Source organism: Dasypus novemcinctus, chromosome 21 (genome assembly GCF_030445035.2).
Source record: "Dasypus novemcinctus isolate mDasNov1 chromosome 21, mDasNov1.1.hap2, whole genome shotgun sequence".
Taxonomy (NCBI): Eukaryota; Metazoa; Chordata; class Mammalia; order Cingulata; family Dasypodidae; genus Dasypus; species Dasypus novemcinctus.
The window spans coordinates 30,249,648-30,269,299 of NC_080693.1; the positions used below are offsets into that span (position 1 = coordinate 30,249,648).

Here is a 19,652-nt window from a genome sequence, read left to right on the forward strand (position 1 = left end):
AAGTCTCAGCTTCGTCTTCCACATCTACATATCGGGAAACAATTATCCTGATGTGAAAGCATCACATCAGCTTGTCCTTCAAAGTATATAAATCACTATTCATAAATGTCCATTGTACTAGTCTCTGAGGGTTCATCACTCCTCCTATGCTTCCAAAACTTTGAGGGCAAGAGATGTCTTAAAATTTCTCTGTACCTTTGCTATGCATCCAGTAAATATTGCTGGGAGGTGGGATGAATAATAGAAAGTATCAGACTCTGAAATATAATGTGATAGTGACCTGACATAGACTTGAAGTTATTTATCCATCCATTGAAGCCTTGAAGCAACTGACGTTGGGAGATATTTTATTCTTGCTGCATAGTTAATTAAACTGAACTCTCTCTAAACATCATAAACCCCATTCTGAAATCTTACTAGAATGACACTCATCAATATACTTATTACATTTTAAAGTAATAAAGATATGACATGATCTGCTTTAATTTATTACAACATGAAATAAGGCTGTATTAACAGACTCTTTGGTGCAAAATAATAAATAAAGAAAAGAACTTTATTGAAAATTACATGACTATGTTTCACCAACACAGCCCCAGGGAGATGATGAGGCTTTGATTCTCATGATCAACCCTGATTATGCAGATAATATTCCCAACAACATTTTATCCGGCAGATCAATAAGCACCCCTAAAGGAATGCCACTGCCTATCATCTGGTTCTATTAATGAGAAAATTATATGTTTTTCAAAATATCCGTAATATATAAGTGATTGTTCATAAATCTTATCTTTTCAAAATAAACAATGTTTGGAAGAGGTGAACAGAAGAGTGCAACTTGTTTCATTATCTACCAGTAAAAATATAAACTTATTATTTTCTATAGATAATTTACATTACATTGTTCATGCATGTTAAAAGATGGCTGGCATTTTAATGTTTTCTGAGACCCAAGCACAGAAGATGAGAACAATCACAATAGCTCCTGTTAACCAGAAAGGACTGATTACAAATGAATACGATTCTAAGGGAGTAGATCACAAATGATGGGGGGAATGAAGTCATTTCATGTAAGGGTGTTTAAGGTTGGCCAAAGAAAATGATACATAAATCTACGTGTTGTCAGGCTTCCTTCATGAAAACTGAGGTTTGAGATCTGTTTTTTTTCCCCACTGTTGTACATCCAGCTCCTAGAACAGTGCTGGCATAAAATAGTTACTCCATAAGTTTGGGTTAAATGGATCCTTCCATAATACAACTAAATAATTAATAGCAAATACAAATTATGCTGTTGTGGGTGAACTGAAGAAGGACAAAGGATACACTTCTCATGGTGAAATAATAAGTGCCAAAGAGAGTGATATAAAGAAGAGCTGAGGAAATGTAGAATCATAGGGAAACTCAATACCACTTAACCTTCTGAATCAATCTCACACTGTTCCTCTGTGTAACAAAGACAGAAAAGGGGAATTGACATCCCTACTATACTTTCTACAATAAAAATAATTTATAAGATTTAACTGCAAATAAAAATCACGGCTTCTTTATGTCAACTCATCTTTGCTTCCCTTAGCGATCATCCTTTGATTCTGCCTAAAACATTATCCAGAATTAATGTTGAAACTGTAATTTAGTTTACTTCATGTGCCAATGCCCAGGATTGACTAAGCCTGGAAAAGACTACATGACTTGTGTGTCCATTAGAGTCCAGTGAGGAAACAGAAGTCCCACCAAGTATTTTATTATTTTTTTATTTTTTATTGAAGTATATCATTCATACATGAACATACATAAACAATAAGTGTATAGTCAAGATTGCAAACTTACAAAATAAACATACATAACATCACAAAGGGGTCTTAAACATCACCCCTCCACCAACTCTTTGCATTGGTGTGAAACAATTGTTACAAACTATGCAAGAACATCATCAAAATATTACTACAAATTATATAACTTATCTTACATTTGGTGTATTTTTCCACCAACCCATACTATTTTTTAATGTATTTTTGCTACAGTCGTACAGATGTTTTTGCAAAACAATCATACAGATGTGTAGATTTCCCATACAACTCGACACCCTGGTGGAACATTTGTTACAGCTTATGAGATAATACCATCTGACTATTACCACCAATCATGGCCCATCACATACATTTGGCACACATTTTCTGTACACCTGCATTATCAACACAGTATAAGTTGGCATTAATGCAAGAATATTATACTATTGCTGTTAACCACAATCTATAGGTCACACCAATTGTAATTTTCCCATGTTTCTCATATTCCCATCACCCTGCAGTAGTGATGTACATCTGCTCTAGCTCACAGAAGGATGCTCTTGCATTCATACCCTTAACCACAGTTCTCAACCACCTCTGGGTTCACCATGTATTTCAGTCCCTAGATTATTCTTAAGCTCTTTTTCTATTGATATTTACTTCCCCAGACTACCTTTCTCAGTCACAATCCCATTTATAAACCAGTTATTACTCACTATAATGTGTTACTATCAACTCTATCCATCTACACACTTTTACAGTCAAGTTAATTGAAACTTCTACATAAATTAAGCATCCATAGTTCTTCTCAACTCTCCTTTTATCATCTTATAACCTATACTCTAGGTTTTAATTCCATGTGTTTATTATTCATATTCAGTTCATATTAATGAGACCATGCAATATTTGTCCTTTTGTGTCTGGCTTACTTCACTTAGTATAAGGACTTCAAGACTCATCCATGTTATCACATATGTCCCAATTTCATTTCTCTTCTTATTGCAGCATTATATTCCATCATACATATATACCATATTTTATTTATCCATTCATTGGTGGATGGACACTTGGGTTGCTTCCATCTCTTGACCATTATGAAAAATGCCTCTATGAACACTGGTGTGCAGATGTCTGTTTGTGTCCTAGTTTTTAGTTCTTCTGGATATATTCTTAGTAAATGAATTGCTGGATCATTTGCAGTTCTACATTTAGCTTCCTGAGGTACCACCAAACTGTCTTCCACAGAGGCTGCACCATTTTACACTCCCACCAACAGTGAGGAAGTGTTCCTATATCTCCACATTCTCTCCAGCACTTACTGTTGTCTGTTTTTTTAATAATGGCCATTCTATGTGGTGTTAGATGATATCTCATTGTTGTTTTAATTTGCATTTCCTTAATAGCTAGTGATATGGAACATTTTTTCATGTGCTTTTTGGCCATTCATATTATCTCTTTGAAGAAATGTCTATTTAAATCTTTTGCCCATTTTTTAATTGGATTGCATGCTCTTTTATTGTTGAGTTGTATGATCTCTTTATATAGAATGGAAATCAAACCCTTATTGGATAAGTGGTTTCCAAATATTTTCCTCCCATCGACTGAGCTGCCTTTTCACGTTCTTGATGAAGTCCTTTGAATCATAGAAATGTTTTTTAAGTTTGAGGAGGTTCTATTTATCCAGTTTTCTTTTGTTGCTTGTGCTTTTGGTGTAAGGTTTAAGAATCCACCACCTACCACCAGCTCTTGAAGATGTTTCCCTACATTTTCTTCTAGGAGCTTTATTGTACTTCCTTTTATATTTAGGTCTTTGATCCATTTTGAGTTAATTTTTGTATAAGGTGTGAGGTAGGGGTCTTCTTTCTTTCTTTGGCTATGGATATCCAGTTCTCCCAACACTATTTGTTGAATAAACTGTTCTGCCCCAATGGGGAGGGCTGACAGGCTTGTCAAAAATAACTCGGCCTTAGATGTGAGGGTCTGTTTCTGAACCATCGATTCAGTTCCATTGGTATACATGTCTATCTTTATGCCAATACCATGCTGTTTTTACCACTGTAGCTAGGTAATATGATTTAAAGTCTGGAAGTGAGAGTCCTCCAACTTCACTTTTCCTTTTTAAGATGTTTCTAGCTATTTGGGGCCTCTTACCCTTCCAGATAAATTTGATAATTGGTTTTCCATTTGCTTAAAAAATGCTGGTGGAATTTTTATTGGGATTGCATTGAATCTGTATATCCATTTTGGTAGAATTGACATCTTAATGATATTTAGTCTTCCAACCCATGAGCATGGAATGTTCTTCCAATTACTTAGGTCTTTTTTGTTTTCTTTTAGCAATGCATTATAGTTTACTGAATACAAGTGCTTTGCATCCTTGGTTAAGTTTATTCCTAAATATTTTATTCTTTTAGTTGCTATTATAAATGGAATTTTTTTCCTGACTTCCTTCTCAGATTGTGCATTATTAATGTAGAGAAACACCACTGATTTTTGCATATTGATCTTGTATCCTGACACTCTACTGAAATCATTTATTAGCTCTAGCAGCTTTGTTGTAGATTTTTCAGGATTTTTTAGATATACTATCATATCATCTGTGAATAGTGAAAGTTTTAATTCTTCCTTTCTAGTTTGGATGCCTTTTATTTCTTTTTCGTGTCTGATTGCTCTAGCTAGAACCTCTAGCACTATATTGAACAACAGTGGTGACAGTGGGCATCCTTGTCTTGTCCCTGATCTCATCAGGAAATCTTTTAGTTTTTCACCATTGAATAAAATGTTAGCTGTGGATTTTCCATATATGGTCTTTGTCATGTTGAGAAAACTTCCTTCAATTCCTATTCTTTGTAGTATTTTTATCAAGAAAGGATGCTGTATTTTGTCAAATGCCTTTTCTGCATCAATTGATAAGATCATGTGATTTTTCTTCTTTGATTTATTAATGTGGTATATTATGCTGATTGATTTTCTTGTATTGAACTAGCCTTGCATACCTGGTATAAAACCCACTTGATCATGATGGATAATTCTTTTAATGTGTTCTTTGATTCAATTAGTATTTTATTGAGGTTTTTCATCTGTATTCATTAGAGAAAAGGGTCTGTAATTTTCTTTTTCTGAATATCTTAATCTGGCTTTGGTATTAGGGTTGTATTGGCTTCATAGAATGTGTTTGGTAGCATTTCTTCTTGTTGAATTTTTTGGAACAGCTTGAATAATATTGGTACTAAATCTTCTTTGAATGATTGGTAGAACTCACCTGTGAAACCATCTGATCATGGGCTTTTCATTTTGGGGAGCTGTATGAGGACTCTTTCAATTTATTTACTAGTGATTGGTTTGTTGAGGTCTTCTATTTCTTCTAGTGTCAGTGTAGGTTGTTTGTACATTCCTAGGAATTTTTCCATTTCATCTACATTGTCTAGTTTTTTTAGTGTAAAGTTGTTCATCGTATCCTCTTATGATCTCCCTTATTTCTGTGGGGTCAGTAGTAAGGTTTCCTTTTTCACTTTTTATTTCATTTGTTTGCATCTTCTCTCTTTTTTTCTTAGTCAGTCTAGCTAAGGAGTTTGTCGATTTTGTTAATCTTCTCAAAGAACCAACTTTTGATTTTGTTAGTTTTCTCTGTTGTTTCTTTGTTCTCAATTTCATTTATTTCTGCTCTGATCTTTGTTATTTCATTCCTTCTACTTGCTTTAGGATTAGTTTGCTGTACTTTTTCTAGTTCCTCCAGCTGTGTAGTTAGGTCATTGATTTTAGCTTTCTTTTTTTTAATGTAAGCTCTGAGGGCTCTAAATTTTCTTCTCAATACTGCCTTCACAGCATCCCATAAGTTCTGATATGTTATATTCTCATTTCATTCATCTCAAGATATTTATTGATTTCTCTTGAAATTTCTTCTTTGACCCACTGATTATTTAAGAGTGTGTTGTTTAATCTCCATATATATGTGAATTTTCCCTTTATTTCCCACTTGTTGATTTCCAGTTTTTCTCCATTATGATCAGAGAAAGTATTTTGTATCATTTCAATTTTGTTGAATTTATTGAGATCTGCTTTGTGTCCCAACATATGGTCTATCCTGGAGAAAGACCCATGAGCACTTGAAAAGAATGTATATCCTGCTGTTTTGGGGTGCAGTATTCTGGGTGTGTCTGTTAGGTTTGGTCCATTTATCATATTATTCAAGTTCTCTGTTTCTTTATTAATCTTCTGTCCAGATGTTCTATCCAGTGCTGAGAGTGGTGTATTGAAGTCTCCAACTATTATTGTAGAGATGTCTATTTCTCCCTTTAGTTTTGCCAGTGTTTGCCTCATGTATCTTGGGGCATCCCGGTTAGGTGCATATATATTTATGATTGTTATTTCTTCCTGGTGAATCATCCCTTTTATTAATATGTAATGGCCTTCCTTGTCTCTAACAATAACAGTTTTGCTTTTAAATTCTGTATCATCTTATATAACTATAGCTACCCTAGCTTTTTTTTTTTTGCTTACTGCAAGCATGGAATATCTTTTTCCAACCTTTCACTTTCAATTTATTGATATCCTTGGGTCTAAGGTGAGTCTCTTGCAGACAACATATAGATGGCTTATATTTTCTTATCCATTCTGCCAGTCTGTGTCTTTTCATTGGGAAGTTTAATCCATTAACATTCAATGTTATTACTGTAAAGGCAGTTCTTATTTCATCCATTTTGATCTTTGTGTTTTGTATGTCATTTTATATTTGACACTTTCAGTTACTGTTACTAATACAGTTATCATTTCTAGACTCTCTTCCAAGCCTCTCTCTCCTGACTTTTCTTTTCAGATTGTGACACTTCCTTTAGTATTTCTTGCAAAGCTGGTCTTTTTACTATAAACCCTCTCCATTTCTGTTAATTTGTAAATATTCTAATCTCACACTAATTTTTAAAAAAACAATTTGGCTGGGTATAAAATCCTTGGCTGGCAGTTTTTCTCCAGCAGTATCTTAAATATATCATAGCACTTCCTTTCTGCCTCCATGGTTTCTGATGAGAAATTGGCACTTAATCTTATTGGGTATCCCTTATACGTTATGCACTGCTTTGCTCTTGCTGCTCTCAGAATTCTCTCTTTGTCTCTGGCATTTGACATTCTGATTAATATGTGCTTGGAGTTAGTCTATTTGGATTTATTCAGACGGGAGTACATTGTGATTCTTGGGCATGGTTATCTGTGTTCTTCAATAGGGTTGGGAAATTTTCTACCATTATTTCTTCAAATATTCCTTCTACTCCTTTCCCCTTCTCTTCTCCTTCTGGGACACCCATGACACATATGTTTGCATATCTCTTGCTTTCATTTAGTTCCCTGAGACCCTGTTCAATTTTTTCCATTCTTTTCTTCATCGTTCTTTTGCTTGTTCACTTTTGGAGGCCATGTGTTTGAGCTTGTGGATCCTTTCTTCTGCATCCTCAAATCTGCTGTTATATGCCTCCAGTATACTTTTTATTTCATTTATTGCCTCTTTCATTCCCATAAGGTCTGCAATTTTTTTTATGTATGCTTTAAAATTGTTCTTTGTGCTCATCCAATGTCTTCTTAATATCCTTAATCTCTTTAGCCATCTCATTGAATTTATTAAGGAGATTTGTTTGAATACCTAAGATTAGTTGTCTCAACTAATCTTGCAGGCTTATCTTGTTCCTTTAATTGGGCCATCTCTTCCTGTTTCTTGGTGTGCATTGTAATTTTTTGTTGGTGTTTCCACATCTGGCTTGCTAGATGTATTTATTCTGGGTGAAGTTTCTCCCTTTAGTTTAGGGATTTCTTATCTTGTCTCCCTTGCTGGTTGTGTAGTAGGAGCCAAGGATGTAGTTAGTACTGTAAGCTATGGAGGCTGAAGCTGCCCATCATTTCCCCAGGAATTGATGAAGTTTCTCCCACCTTTCTTCTCTGTCAGGGGTAGAGACAGAGCTGTAGCTGTGTAAAATAATCCCAGTTGGGCACAAGACTGTCTGTAGTCACCTGGAGACAGTGATGAAGCTTCACATCCTTTCCTCCCCTACCTTAGGCAGGAATGGAGCTCTAGTTTTGGTCAGCAATCAGTGATATGTTGGTTCAAAAAGACCACAGTTCCTCAGGTAAACTGATGTATCAAAAGACCCTCTCCCTACCAGGAGTGGGAATGGACCCTATGGAGAGTCCAGCAATCTAATCTCTGTGGGCCAGATATGCCTTCAGTTGCCCTGAAAGGCTTAGGGAGTACTGTCCCTCCTGCCCTTTAGGTGGTGGGAACAGAACCACAAATGCTCAACAGTTCAGTCTGTAGGCTGAAAGTACCCACAGTTGCCTGGAGAGGCTGAGGAAGTACCAGCTCCCTCCTATCCTATTGGGTGGTAGGGGTGGTTCTATGGATGCCCAACAGTTCTGTCCCTTTAGGCCAAGAATACCTGCCATTGCCTGGAGAGGTTGAGGAAACACCAGCCCCCTTTTATCCTTTTAAAGCATGGTGTTTGATCTACAGGCACCCAACAGGTCAGTCACTGTTGGCTGAAAGTACCCACCATTGTCCAAAGAGGCTGTGGAGGCACCAAAACCCTCCTATCCTATTGGGGGTGGGGGTGGATTCATAGGCATCCAATAGTCCAGTCCATGCAGACTGAAGGTCTGCTGTTGCCCCAAAAGGCTGTGGATAGATCAGCCCCCTTCTTTCCTTTTAGGGGGTGAGAGTGCATCAACAAGTACCCACCAGACCAGGCTGTGTGGGCCAAAAGCATCTGCAGTTACCCAAAGAGGCTGGGAAAACACAGTCCATCTCTTGTCCTATTGGGGATGAAGGTGGAGCCACAGGTGCCCAACAGTCAGACTTGTGCAGTCCAAAACTGTTGCCCTGAGAGGTTGAGGCAACACCAGCCCCCTCCTATCCTTTGGGGGAACAGAGGTGGAGATGGGCTCAAAAGCACTCAACAAATCTGTGTAGGCTGAAAACTCCTGCCATTTCCCTGAGGATACCCAACTCCTCTCCTATTCTCTTGGGGTGTGGGGATGCAGCCCCAGGTGTCTGATTATTCAGCCTCTGCCAGCAGAGAGCACTTGCAGTTGCTTGGAGAGCCTGGGACGGGTCCTGCCAGCTACCTTTCTGCTGGAGGTGGGGCTGGAGTCTAGGCTAGGGCTGCAGTCTGATCTTGGTGGAAAGAAGCCTGTCCCTAATTTCACTGGATTTCAGTCAGCCAGGCTACCCCTCATGCCGGGGGGCAGAGTCAAGATGGCAGCTACTGGACTCTTTCCCACTTGGACAGGCTCAGACCCTAGCTAGCTCTAGGATTATACTTTAGCCAGCCAAGTTGTCTAATCAGTAGCTGAGGTCAGTGGACATCTGTCTCTTCCTCCACCGTCTATGGGAAATGGAGCTTTTAACTCCATTCACAGAATAGCTCCTGAGGCAGCCTGCACCCTAGAGTAGGATGGGTACCACCAGCCTCTGCAGCATGGCTTGCAGCTTCCCAGAGAAGTGATACAGGTCCCCCCAGCTTCCTCCCTACCGGAGGTGGGACTGGTATTTAGTCTAGACCTGCAATCCAACCTGGGTGGAAAGAAGCCAGTCCTTACAAGTACTATGATTTTTCAGTCAGCACCGCTTTCCTTCCTGCCTGGGGCAGTGTCAGAATGGCGGCCACCGGTTTCCCTCTGACCTGGAGAGGCTCAAAGTTTAGTTGTTCCTAGGGTTCTACTTGAGCCTGCCAAATCCACAAATCAGTAGCTGGAGTCAGTGCCACATCTTGTTTTCCTCCTCATTGGGGGAGATGGAACTTCAACTACAACCACTCAATAGCTCCTGAGGCCCTTGCACACCATGGGCACTGACCTCCGCAGCATGTAGTGCTCTACTCATGATTCCTCTGTGCATATGGGCAGTCTCCTCCTTCCACATTGTCAAGGATGTTGCAGGATACTCTTCTGGTCTCCTGAGTCCTCCAAAAGGTGCTTTAGGTAGCTCTGGGTGACCACCAGCTGCCCTGTTTCAGGAGCTGACTCCAGGAGCTCCTTACTCAGATGCCATCTTGGATCCATCCCACCAAGTATTTTTAAACAAAGAAGACTTAATTCAGGTAATTGTGTGCACAGGAACTGAAAGACTGAAAGAGGAAGAAGGCAGATGCTGAGGTAACCCAGAGATTATTAACTGCAGGAAGAAGTTGGTTCCACTAAGAATGGAGATAATTGGGAAAAGACGATGATACTAGAGCAAAGTGGCCCCAAGTGGTATTGACATTTTAAAAATTTTGGATGTGGAAGTAGCAATTAATCTTTGATATTGGACATGGAAAACCCAAGAGTCACCCCCAGAGAATCCCTGGATATCTAGACATAGTCCTCTGTGCCACATAGAACAGCAATTTTCCCTTGGTAATTGGGGTCAATCACTCTAGCTAATAGAGAAATCCCTTTTTCTGAATGACCTTCAGAGACGTGCAACAATTTGGTTGAATCTAACTTATTCCAATATTAGAAAAAATTTATATTTGTTTTAATAAAATTTTATTTTAAAAAATATTTTCAGGTTTTTCATTTAATTTTGTAAGTGTATTTACAACATTAATATTCTAGTTTGGGATAGAATTTTGAGTTGAGAAATTTACCTGTTAAAACTCTGATAAGTCTTCAGGGTTTTCTGACATTTGGTGTTTTTTAGGGAGAATTATTGAAACCAATGTGAACTTTTCTTTCTCTTTATGTAATCTTTTATTCTCTAGCATTCAAATTTTTATTCTTAAAAAATGTTATTCCTATCATTAAAACAACAAATATCACTAGGAAACACCTTGGAATATTTTCATTAATATTCTCCAGAGCATGGTTAAGACTTCATTTTGCAATCTCACCAGCTGCCCTCTTCATTACACAACAATTATGAACCAATTGTTTTGTTCCCTGCTTCTTGTTGGATCTTGGGTTTTTGATTCTCTATAACAGGTGTTCTTAACCTTTTTTGTTCCACTGACCCCTTTGACAGTCAGGTGAAAACCATGGACCTTTCTCAGAATGAGGTAGCAGATAGTTTTATGACACTCAACTAGAGTCAGATTTAACAATACCATAATTTCAAAGTATGGATGAGTGTAAGTGATTTTTTGAGATATGCAATAACTGTAATATGACATGAAATGAATACTACTGTAATTTATTGCATGCATTAATAAGTGAAAGAAATGCTAGATTTCAGTTAGAGGTCAGAGAAAATAAAGGTAATAAGTGGATTTTTTTCACTTCAAGCTTACAGACTCCCTGAAACCCAGATTAAGAACCCCTGCTCTATAACATTACTTTAAAATTTTTGCTTTATTTCTATTCTGGCTTCTTTCTGTGGAACTACTACTTATACTTAAATTAGATCTGCATATTCTCTCTATCATTTGCCTTTGCTTTACTGTTTTTAATTCCATCCTTTGAACCTTCCTTCTTGAAGGATTTCTGAAGTCCGTCCTCAACATTAATAATTTATTTTCTGAAAACGCACTTCTACCTTAAATGCAAATTTAAATATTTTTCTGCTATTTATTTATTTCTATCCACTGTTTCCAGCATGATTTCATTTTTTTTCTAAATTTGTCTTTAAGTTTGGTGCCTCTTATTTTAATGTATTAAGAACATAAGAAAGATACTTCTTTAAAATTTTCTGGAAATACATTTCACAAATAATTTCTTTTTTAATACATCCTTAAATAAAAAGGAATTTGCCAAAAGATTATTAAAATTACCTTCTATTGCCATTCAGAGTTTATCACTTTTGGAGAGGGGGCGCAGAGATTCCTTTCATGAGTTAATGATCATTGAACTCACTGCCCACAGAATATACTTGCAAATTTTTGAGAGGTAAAGCATCATTTTAGGCATAATTCTTTTCTATATCCAAACATAATTCCGTACACCTAATTGTATGCAATTAATAAAGCATGAAGTAGTAAAAAAGTCTGAGTAGAACAAAATCTGACTACTAGGAAGAAAACATCTTTCATGCACTGTTCACTTTTTTCTGTATCTGGATTGGGCTGTCCTGGGACCCAGACTCTAATCTGAACACAGGGCAGGTAGCAACAGGGCCATGGGCCTCACCTGGAATTTATCAAGAGGAAAATGCACCTAACAAAAGCTCTATCATCTGCTCATATCATAGGCTCATAGAAGATTTTGAAGACTCTCCCAACAATTAAAGGACCAGTGTAGAAGGAAGTGAAATAACAAATAACATTTACTAGTGACATAATGCTCTGGTTTAAGAACTTTCTGATAGTATTGCTTTGTTCTTCATAGCAGATTCATGATGATTTTATTATTGTTGTTGTTGTCTTCTTCCAGTTTAACAAGAGCATAAGTAAAATAATGATCCAATTGCTAAGTATCAGAGTATGATTCAAATCCAATCAGAGCTCAGTCTTCACCATGGTCCTCTATGAGAAGTGGACCACATAATATCTAGAGCCTTTCTATCTCTAAGAATCTAAAAATTCAGGAGACCTACTATGAGCATTCTAAATTAAAGAAAGTTTAACTCCTACCCTAACCCTCCTGAGATCACATCTTAGAGTAAAAATGAAATGAAAATTATTTTCATACCCTATGGACTATGGTTAGTGGAAATAGTCTGATCACATCCTTTCATAATCTGTAACAAATGTTCCACAACAACGTAAGGTGTTGGTGGAGGTGTGATGTATGGGAATTCTGCACGTTATGCATGATTGCTTTATAGGCTCACAACTTCTCTATATAGAGAGAAGTATGTATTAGTCAGCCAAAGGGGTGCTGATGCAAAATACTAGAAATCAACTGGTTTTTATAAAAGTTATTTATTTGGGGTAGAAGCTTACAGTTACCAGGCCATAAAGCACAAGTTACCTCCCTTACCAAAGTTTATTGCCACGTGTTGGAGTAAGATAGCTGCCAAAGTCTATAAGGGTTTGGGCTTCCTGGGTTCCTCTCTTCCTGGGGCTTGCCTCTCTCTGGGCTTTGCTGTGCTGTTATCAACACAAGGTCAGCTGTAAACTATTAGGTGAACAGCTTATTTGTCTTCCCAGCGCTTCTCTCTTTCCTCACAACCAAGCTCCTCTGTGTGCTTACTTCCTGGGGCTCATCTCAAGACTCCAATATCAAAACTCCAATGCTCTTCTTTTGCCATGTCTTTTATCTTTGCGTCCCTACCCACCAATGGGTGGGGACTCAACACCCCACTGACATGGCTCAATCAAAGCCCTAATCATAATTTAATCACACCCAGGTATAGACCAGATTATAAACATAATCCAATATTTCTTTTGTAATTCATCAGTAATATCAAACTGCTACAATATATTAAAAAGCACATGTTTATATACAAAAAGATGTTTAAAAATTTTTTTTCTCAGCCACAGTTTACAACATGGATGGGAAAGAGGGTCAGGAGCCCAACATAGCCTATTCCTTGTAGCTCCAAAAGAGATGTTCCAGATTTCTGCTGAACAACAGAAGAGAGGGGCCAACATTCCAACAAATACACTAGAAAGACCACCCCAGTGTATAGACCCTGGGGACACAGTCTCCTGGAAACTCTCCCTTGCTCTGGAAATGATTGCTCTTGACAGGCACTGGGGTCCCTGAGGGCATGGCTGGAGGAGTGTGAAAATGAGCACCAACCATTATTGTGACTTGGCCTGAAGGAAGACCTGGGGGTCTTGTATTTTGGGAGACTTTACAACCTGGTGCATATTTCCAGATAGCTCTTTGCACTGACACCCCTGCTTCCTTGAGGAGGATCTAGATCACTCGTCCAGCACTGCTGCAGCGCTGCAGCCCGGCCCGTCCATTCTTCTGCATGGTTGGGAATATCAGACCTCAATATTGCCAATCATCCCAGTCCTGATTCCCGCACATCAAGAGAAGACCAGGGATCAGGTCTTCAGGCCAACTACTGGCCCTTTATCCAGCATATATACCCCCAAAAGTAGTACTAATTGGTGCTAGTCGTGCTGACTATGAAACCCCAGTTTGTGGAAAAGGATTGAGGGCCAAGGACCAGAGCATTTTTTACCTCACCTGAGCTCAGCACAGACTCACCTGATAAGGATTATGGACATTGGAGAAATGAGCCTTTATGACAGCATTTTCACTTACAACACCCACTTACTATTTGTTTCCTCTAGTCTGACTTTCTTCCATTGCATCCTTCTCTCTTAGCGTGATACAGTGGCCCCTGGATCCTTCTTCCCAGTGTAAATAAACTCGCACTTATTCTGCCTGTTTACAAGCCCCTCCCTCTCTTTCCTCTGAGTGACATGATTGAGTCACTCAGCTCCATGGCCACAAGCTGCTCAGTTATCACCCAACCCTGTGCAATCTTTGTTAAGTTTGTTTTTACAATATTGTTAAAATATCAGAAGGACAGAAAATAACGTAATAACTCATCATCTAGATTTAATATACGTAACATTTTTTCTTATTCGCCCCATACATTTTTAAAAAAATAAGCACTAAAGATACAAATTAAACCCCTTTTTTTCCAAACCAAATCTTTTTTTTAAAGATTTTTTAATTTTATTTATTTCTCTCCCCTTCCACCCCACCCCCACCCCAGTTGTTTGTTCTCTCTGTCCATTTTGCTGCATGTTGTTCTTTTTGTCTGCTTCTGTTGTTGTCAGCAGAACGGGAATATGTGTTTCTTTTTGTTGCATCATCTTGCTGCGTCAGCTCTCCGTGTGTGTGGCGCCGTTCTTGGGCAGGCTGCACTTTCTTTCGGGCTGGGCGGCTCTCCTTATGGGATACACTCCTTGCGCATGGGCTCCCCTACCAGGGGGCACCCCTGCATGGCAGGGCACTCCTTGTGCACTTCAGCACTGTGCATGGGCCAGCTCCACACGGGTCAAGGAGGCCCTGAGTTTGAACTGCGGACCTCCCATGTGGTAGGCAGACGTCCTATCCACTGGGCCAAGTCTGCTTCCCCAAACCAAATCTTATTTATCCCCTCTCAACCCAGAGATAACTGCTCTCCTGAAGTTGGTAGTATACTCACTCCTGTTGAAGATTTATATTTTTAGTACATATGTATGCATTATTTTTTAAAATAACATTTAAATGTATTATGTAATAAAGTATTTTTCTTCCAGCAACTTGCTTTATTCCCATGATTTTTTTTATTTATCCATGTGAATTCATTCATTTTAATCCTTCCCAGAATTCATTAATAAGAAAATTACCCAATTTATTGATCCATTCCTCGTTTGTTAGATGATTTGTAAGAATTTTAGATGACAGTACACATCCTTGTGAAAATCTTCCTATCCACAGGTGCTAGTTTCTCTAGGTTCTCATCTAAAAGTGAAATTGCCTGGTCAGAGATATATGAATTTTCCACCTAATGAGAGATTGCCTAATTATTTTCAAAGTGGCTATATTAATTTAGAGTCACATCAGTAGGTAGTGTTATTTTTCATTTTTCCACTTACTTCCTAACACTGGAAATTCTCTGACTTTTACACTTGTTATGAGATAAAGGATGTTAAATTGAGTTTGTTTATTTTGCATATCTCTCTTTTCTAAAGAGGTTGAACATCTCTTATTTAGTTTATTGGCCATAACCATTTCTTCTTCTGTCACTTGTCTGTTCAAGTATTTGCTCGTTATTTCCTACTGGGTTTTTGGCTTTTTTCTTATCATTGTGTAAGACTTTTACACATTCTGAATATACTCCTTTAATGGTTGTATGTATTGCAAATGTCATTTTCATACTAATGTTTTTTACGTAGTCAAAATTTATAATAATTTCTCTTAAGGTTTGTACATTTGTGTCAGGGTTAAGAAGTCAACTCCTGTTTTGATGCCATAAACCTGTTTTCCTCAAAAATTTTTGAAATTTTTCTTTTCACAAGTAATCCTTTAGAAATTGTGTTCTGTATATGTTTCTTATGGGTAACTAATTGTTCCAGCACAATTTCCTAAATAGTCATCTATTAATATTATAAAACCAACCCATGCCATATACTGTACTAACTTGTAATATACGCTTAGTCTGAGTTGAGCTCTCTAGTTTGTTACATGAGTCATTTGTCATTCCCTGCACTCATTCCTCCTCCACTATTTGAATTATCACAGCTAAAGCCCTGGTAATTCCTGAGAGGCAATTTTCCCCACCTTTGATTCTTTTTCCCCAAATTGTCTTTGCTCTTCTTGGTTCTCTATTCTTCTCCTACATGAATTTTAGGATCAGTTTGTTAAGTCCCAGGTTTAAAAGAACAGTGGTACCTAAATTGGGATTGCATCAAATTTACAGATAAAATGGAGAAGAACTGACATTTTTACCACATTTGGTCTTTCTATCCATTAACATTGCATATCTCCCATTTGTATAGCCATTTTCTTTTAACCTTTGGTAAAATCTTGTAACTATTTGACACAGTGCTTCATCTCTTTTATTAAAATTATTTTAGATGCCTTAAAATTTCCATTGTTCTTGTAAATGAGGATCTTTCCTTAAATAATATTTTCTACATATTGTTCTTAATATGGGGGCAATAATGATTTTTAATATACTGTTTATTTTTTAAAAAAGAGACTTAGATTATATAAATGTTACATAAAAAACATAGGGGATTCCCATATGCTCCACTCCCTACCCTTTCCACATTTCCCACATTAATCACATCCTTCATTAGTGTGGTACATTTGTTACAATTGATGGATACATTTTGGAGCATTGCCACTAAGAATGGATTGTAGTTTACATTGCAGTTTACACTCTCTCCTGCACAGTTTTGTAAGTTATGACAAGATATATAATGGCTTGTGTCTGTCATTGCAATGTCATTCAGAACAATTCCCAAGTCCCAAAAATGTCTCCATATTACAACTGTTTTTCCCTCTCCCTCCCCTCAGAACCTCCAGTGGCCACTGCCTCCACATCAATGATAAAAGTTCTTCCATTGCTAGAATCACAGTAACTCTATACTAGAATAACAGTAAGTTTACTCTAGTCCATCATTCATTTCCTGATCCTGAGGCTTCTAGGATGGTAGTGCCCACTCTGCCTCTAATTGAGAGGGGCTTAGATCCCATGGGCAGATGAATGGGACTATCTTCCTTGCAGTTACAAACTCTTTCTGTTCCTTGGGATGGTCATTGTCTATCATCATCTTCTTGTTGTTGTTATTGTTTGCAAACAACCATATTTTGTGTGAATTTTTTTATTTGACCTTTCCTATCCAATTTTTGTATGGCAAAAATATGGAAGGGAGAGTATTTGGTTCTAAATATTAGAAAAATAAAGAAATAATAAAATAAAAAGGTTAGTTCTTCTCCTTTGTAAAAACCCCAAGTGGGGGATCTTGGTAGTAGGTGGAACTACAAGATATGTAAAAAGAGTCACACAGACTCATTCCATCATGTGTCCCCTTGCCATTTGCATCCAGCTAGCAGAAACAGAAAGAAAATATGGTGGAAGCCAAGAACTGGAGCATAGCAATGCTTTAAGTAGACTTGGTTACATGACCACACCTCATTGTAAGGGTTCCCAGGAAATGTATCATAGTTGAGTGTCCAGGAAGAAGAGAACAACCTGCATTTGGATGAGGAAATGTGTAGTCAAACAATTAAGGGAACAATACAATATTTTCCATAGAAACCTATCATTGTCTAAGCAAAGACAGTGAGATAGTCTATAGAAATGCTGTGTTATTTAAGATTTCTTTTAAACGAAGAGCCACAAGTTCTGATGTAGAAGTGATGAATATGCTGAGTACGTGCCTGGCCTGTGAACCTACCACATGTGGGAAAACCACGGAATACATGAGGATTCAACTCAAGAAAGAATGAGTGATAACTTCTCTGTACACTTTATTTCTGCATGATTATTCTATAAATCTAAAGCTTCTCTAATAAAAATTAATTAATTTTTAAAAATGCTGTGGTACATACAATGAACAATATTCTACGCTAATTTTTCTGGAGATAGTAAAAATAAGGGAGATGTGGGTTTCTTCCTCAAAAATAACTTGTTTGGGTTGAATTTTCGAAGTAAGGGGTTTCATGAGACATATTGACAGAGTGACAAACATGGAAATATGGGAAAAACAGATCAAGCCTAAAGACATAGGCCTGAGATTCATTGGCAAAGCAGTAATTAAAGCCACTATGGCATAAGATGAGTCACCAAAAGAAACAATGAAAGAGAAATGAACAGAATACAGAGAAAAGCATTATTATTATTATTATTATTATTATTAGGTTTTGGAAAAGAAACAAAGGCTATCGAAGGAGACAATGAAAGTCTGTTTTGAAAATGGGACACATGGGGAGGACATTCACTGTTCTGGTTTTACAGAGAACTAAATAAATCCAACAGTCCTTGTGAATTACAACCTCCCACTGCCAGTGTAGGCACCTGTTACCTCCTGGGTTCTAATACAATCTGAGTGTGGTCAGTGGAACAATATCTAATGGTCTAGGTTGTTCCTGATACTGACAGATCCTTTGCACAGGAGTGTTTGGACATAGAATCCCAATGCTGTCCTTTCCTTGCCATGAAAATATATAATGATTAGTGTGTGATTCTGGCTCCTCCACCAAATTTTAAGGTATTTGAGAGTTGAGATTATGTTTTAATAGGTTGAATAAGTGGATGAGTAAATAGGATTTGTCCATGAGCCTAACAAAGTGTCTAGCACATGGAACACGGAAAGTTAATTATTTCTTGGAGGTTTAAAACCTAGATGTTTGGGTAGTGATACTGGGGAAGCAGATAATGGCCACCTTTGATGTACAGAATGTTCACTTCTACACTTGCATGTCTTATGACTGACAGTTAGTCCCACTGACCAGCAGGGATTTATTCCACATATAATGTCTCTGTCAGGATTTAGTAAATGCGGGGAGAGAGAAAGTTGATCACTAGAGCCAAAAAATTACAGAGTAATTTCACTAATAATTCTGTATTTCCCTCCATTTTAAAGCTGAGGAAGCCAGGAAGAAGGAAAATCAGTCCTCTACCCTCTATTTCATGTTCCTGGGAGTTAGCAGTCAGCAGGAACAGGAAGATTCCTTCTTTCTCCTCTTTCTGTTCATCTACCTCATCACATTCATTAGAAACCTGCTCATCATTCACTCCAATGTTTACCTTCACAACCGCATGTACTTTTTCCTTGCCAGCCTCTCCTTTGTTGACATCTTTTCCTCATCTGTAACCATCCCTGAGATGCTTGCAAACCATCTCCTGGGGAGCACGGTCATCTCCTTTAGGGGATGCATAATACAGATGTATTTCATGCTTGCCTTGGCTAACACTGACAGCTATATCTGAGCTGTGATGGTGTATGATCATGCTGTGGCCAGCAGCCGCCCTTTTAATTACCCAACAAATATGATTTTTTTCCTGCTTGTTCTTGGATAGGGTAATTGGAATCTACAGTTTTCTCCCCCACACTCTGTTCACAGCCAGTCTGTCTTTCTCTAACAAGTAAGCGTCCAATTTTTACTGTGACATTAGCACTTTGCTCAAGTTGCCTTGCTCTGACATCCACTTTTAGGTGTAGATGATGTATACAAGGGTCAGTGTTTTCTCCATGCAATTAATATGCATCATCATCTCCTAAGTTCAGGTGTTCAACACTGTCTTAAGAGTTCCATCCACCAAGGGCATGCTCAAAGCCTTCTTCACGTGTGGTCCCACCTCAGTGTTGTTTCTTTGTATTGAAGGACTGTGATGGGCAGGCATTTCTGCCCTCTAACCAGTTACAGCCTGAAGGATACAGTGATAACTGTGATGTATGTGGCAGTGACCCCAATGCTAAATCCTTTCATTATAGTCTGAGAAACCGGGACATGAAGGCTGCCCTGGGGAAGCTCTTCAGCAAGAGAATGTCCTCACAGTGA

General features: G+C 37.9%; 1 pseudogene; it reads left to right on the plus strand.

The window, feature by feature from the left end:
• Positions 1-9,425: 9,425 nt before the first annotated feature.
• LOC101417742 (olfactory receptor 1A1-like) lies at positions 9,426-19,652 on the plus strand (annotated as a pseudogene).